Here is a 4,999-nt window from a genome sequence, read left to right as displayed (position 1 = left end):
CATTCCTTCGGCCCTGTTTGTTTGAGATTATGACAACCGATTGTGAGTGCCAAACCTATTATTGGGCTCAAATTTAAGCCCAATAATAGGTTTGGCACTCACAATCGGTTGTCATAACCTTAACCGAACAGGGCCTCGTTACTCGGATTACCTTTCCGGTGCGAAACTGAAAAAAAAGAGATGATATGGTGTGGCTACTTAGGGAGTTATGTAGTAGTTGGCGTTTGTTCCGAGTGAGCTACAAATTAGGTTTGGTTGTTGGGTTTCCACTGGGCTCTATCTACAACGCTTGTGACCAAGATCATGGCAAAACGTGAAGGGACGAAAATGGAAACAGAAAAATACGTTCAATAAACAGAGCATGAGTGAGTTTTCATAATATGCGAACGTAGGGCTAGGATCATCCTATGGAATAAATCTTTCGGCTATAATTATAAAAAAAAAAAGGAACATCCTATGGAAATGATTTTTAGGGTACACCATATTTATGTTGTGGCCCTTTAAATGGACGGTTTGGATCATAGGATGGTTTAAGGCTTACAGTACTTTTGGAAAAATACCGGACTATACAGACTTACGCCATATAAAATCTCCGATAATTGATGGCCATGGAGGGAGAGAGAGAGAGAGAGATGGAGTTTTAATATAAAAGAGGTTTGAGTTTTGAACCAATGACCGTAATTAGCAAAACTCCGATTTAAACTCCTTTTTTCCTTTTTTCTTAGAAAAAATGCGTTTTAAACTTGCACAACGAATAAAACTCTGTTTTTTTAGGCAAACATTTTAAACACGTTTAAAATGCGTTTTAAACACCTCTTTTTGGCCAATTTTCCAATTTTGCCCCTACCGTAGTTTGTAAATGACAAAATTCTCAACTCATTTTCTAGTGTTTACGTTTTTTTTAACCAGTACTGTATTAAACTCAAATTTTGCCGTCCTGTTTTTTTTTTGGCGAATCACGTTTTGCTAACTATGCCCATGACCTGTCGAGAGGCAATAGCCTGTCGAGAGGCAATAGCTTTGATACCATGTGAAAAGAACCAATTAGTCCAAAAGCTTAAGCTGTTAAAGTTGTATTTAGTCATTTATACAGAGACAGAGAGAGAGAGAGAGGTTGTCATTCCCACTGGATTTTGCCCAATCCAAACGACTAGCCCAACCAGAGGGGTTGGGGAGAAGGTGAGACTGTCTTTTTGTCGCTATTTTTAGGGAATTTCTTACAATTTACTAATATTTGCTTCATATATATGCCAAAAGAGCTAAGTTTAAATTACTAAAGCCCCCTTAATATAGTGGTAAATTAAGACCTAAATATTTTTGTGAAGCAGCTAATGTGAGCCACGGGGATTGAGCCTCTAGCTCAATGGTCAAGGCGCTTCACAACCTAGAGGTCGGGGGTTCGATCACAGCTTACCTACAAAAAAAAATAAAATGAGCCACACTTGTTACAGGTTAGAAGACCCAGGTATTCCCCACTTGAGCCACAGACGTAGATGAAGAAGATATTCAGTCTTTGTATAAAGCCGCTCGTTTTGAATGTAGTCTGAGTCTTGAAACAATCATGTTCAGCACCTTCTTTTTAGTCATGTCTACCACTTCCTCAATTGAATATGTAATAAAAAGAAAGCAAGTGGGAAGTTGAACTTTGACAGTCAGACTCCGGATAACAAGAAAGTAGTCGACATGGATTAAAGTTCCCAGTCTCATTGGTGGAAGCTATGGGACCATGTGTAATGATATGGGTCCCATTTCTTCCACTAACCAGACGTTCTTGGCAGCATTCTAGGTCACGTTCTATAGCCCTTCTTGAAAGCGATTCTGTGCTTTTTTAATTGTTGAGAATAAAAAGGACGGCCCAGTGCACCAGGCTTCCACCATTGCGGGTTCTGGGATTTTTCCATTGTTGAGAATGAAGTGGACTCACTCCAACTGATTCTCTTCGGCCTGGTCTATAATATGATACTAGTAAGGTGCATGCGAGTTGCACCAAAAACTACCATAGCTCCAACATGTCACCAGATTGCATTAATGAGATGTGGCTCCAATGTGGGCACCCTTGCCACTTGTTTTAGCAAAGGCGCCCTTCAGTTTAGTATTCCTGTTAACACCTATATGCACCATGAGCTGCAATAATGTACATATGGTACCACGCAATGTGCGTAGTGTGAATCCAATAGATTGTCCCTATCAATGTCGATAACATTGAGTGTTTAGTGAAATCTAAGCAATGGGTTCAGTATTTATTTCGATTTTATCTCAACCAACCGAGTCCTTATCAGTCTTTAATGGAAAATTAGGAAACATAAAAGGCCAAATTTTTCTACTTAGAAAAAGTGAGATACGATTGTCTTATTCTGCAGAGTTTCTGTGAGGCCATGTTTGGATTGCAAGAAATTAAAAACATTTCCGAAGGAAAATATTTTTTTCTTTCTCTAATTTAGAGGGGAATGATATGATTAAGGTTAATCTAGAGGAATATCATTATAAAATGAAGGTCCCTCTAAAAAAAATTGAATAAGGTGGGTTCAAGTTATTTTTCTTACTAGTAAAAAAAAAAAGTAGGAATTTTTAGAATTATTTTTCCTTTCCAAACTTTTCCAAAAAAAAAAAATCCTGCAATCCGAACAGGCCCTACGATATTTTGATTTTTTTTTCATAGAAATAATTTGATTGGAGTATTTTTCTAAGTTGAGATTGCTTCTTTTAACAAGGTTAATGAATTTTTGGAGTCTCCTAAATGATTTATCACTACTAATTACCAGGTTAGAATTTGAGAATAATTTGGTGAGGCAAATATTTGAAAATTTTGAGAAAACTTGGTAAATGGTCAGGCGAAATTCAGAAAAATTCCCATGTTTTTTCAAATTAAAGGGTATCTTTTAGGTATTATGTATTTGTTCCATATGATAACCCAAGTAAATTTCAAAGTAGTTGGTTACCTAAATTGTTTATTTTGAAAAGGCCACTGTTTCAACTGTCACTGTCTCTACCTAATTTTTTTCTTTCAAAATTATCCACACTAATTCGAATTGGGTTTTTCTAATGAGTGCCCTTAGGGCACTTGTTAAGGTGCATTAGGAACATGTTTTCACACTTATTTCCAACAAAAGAGCCTTAAAAGGTTGATAAAAATCTTAAAACATTATCAAACATTCAACAACTGCTTAGACTTAGGCGGACAGAATCGCTCCATCAATTTGATTTTCTGCAATGTCACACATTCACGATAATGCCCAGTGGGTTGGTTCAGATTAACCATCCAAATTTACATGGGCTCATGTTTATTGATCACCATCAATATACTGGTATTGAGATCTCTCTCTCTCTCTCTCTCTCTCTCTCTCTCACACACACACACACACACACACACATGTTTTTGTGCTCTATTTTGGTGATGGCTGGACCTTCAGCTTCAAGAATTTGTGTTATCTTATCAGAAAATGGATCATAGCATCATTTATTTAATAAAAAGAAAGCAGATGGGTTGCCCACTTGAAGTTGAACTTTGATATTCAGACTCTGGATACAAGAAAGTAGTCCACGTGGATTAAGGTTCCCAGTCTCATTGGTGGAAACTATGGGACCATGTGTAATGATATGGGTCCCATTTCTTCCACTAACCAGAGGCTCTTGGAAAAATTCTTGGTCATGTTCTATAGCCCTTCTTGGAAGCGATTCTGTGCTTTTTTCATTGTGGAGGAATAATAAATGTAATGTGATGTGGCTCCAATGGTGGCACCCTTGCCACTTGTTTTTGCAAAGGCGCCCTTCAGTTTAGCATTCCTCTTAACACCTGATATGCACCATGAGCTGCAATAATATTATTGTGTCACGCAATGTGCGTAGTGTGAATCCAATAAATTGTCACAACTTTCACTATCAATGACGATATTATTTAAGGAAATCGAAACAATGAGTTCAGTTTTTATTTCCGGATTATCTCATCCAAACAAGTCCTTAGGAAACATAACTGGCCAAACTTTTCTATGAAAAAAAAACTGAGACATGATTGTCTTATTCGGCAAAGTTTTGAGTTATATGCTTGTTGGGTATATGATATAACCTATATATGTTCTAATATAAGCCCAATAAGATAATGGACCGGTGTAGTGGGCCTACTGGGCTATAGTCAATTAACCAGTCATACCCTAGTGTATCTCTATATATAAGGGCTGGAGGCAACAAACTTGGTATTCCAAACTAGATACCCTGGTGTAATGCTTCAAGCAACCTCTTGCTTGACCTAATTACCTCTAACAATGCTTACAAATGGAAATAATGATTTATGTCAGTATATTTAATATTTTTAAAGAAATAATTTGCTTGGAGTATTTTTGTAAGTTGAAATTGTTTCTTTTCAAGGTTAATGATTTTGTGGAGTCTCCTAGTAATATAGATTTACAAGTGTTTTATCACTATTAATTACCAAGTTTGGATTTTGGATTAATTTGGTGAGGCAAATATTTGAAAAATTCGGAAAAATTCCCATGTTTTTCAAATTAAACCATCTTTTTTAGATTCATATGTATTTGTTGCATTTGATAACCCAAGTAAATTTCAAAGTAGTTGGGTACCTAAATTGTTTACTGTTTCAACTATCAGTGTCTCTAGCTAATTTTTTTTTTCAAAATTAACAGGACTAATTCTAATTTAAAAAATTATCATAAACTCCACTCAGGATGGATTGTGTGAGGCTTACTTGGGATTTCAACCATCTGTTCAGAGGCTAGCTTACACTTTTTGAGTACAGAATTGCTCAATGCCTCCTCAATAAGGGTGTCAATTTTGGCTCGGGCTCGGAAGCTCGCTCGAGCTCGGCTCGAATCCTTAACGAGCCGAGCCCGAGTTAGGCCAGGCTCGGCTCGGCTCAGCTCGGCTCGTTAAGGCTCGTGAAGAATTTAATATATTTAAATATATATATTATATATTAATATATAAATTAAAAGGGTTGTCCATGGAGTGAAAAGGGGGGGCAAAATATATCACTTCATTTTTGGAA

The sequence above is a fragment of the Tasmannia lanceolata genome, unplaced genomic scaffold (assembly GCF_043159265.1).
Source record: "Tasmannia lanceolata isolate RefF3 unplaced genomic scaffold, GAP_Taslan_0.1 ptg000012l, whole genome shotgun sequence".
In the NCBI taxonomy this organism is placed as follows: domain Eukaryota; kingdom Viridiplantae; phylum Streptophyta; class Magnoliopsida; order Canellales; family Winteraceae; genus Tasmannia; species Tasmannia lanceolata.
The sequence above is the reverse complement of the archived record's forward strand: the minus strand, read 5'-3'. Positions refer to the sequence as shown.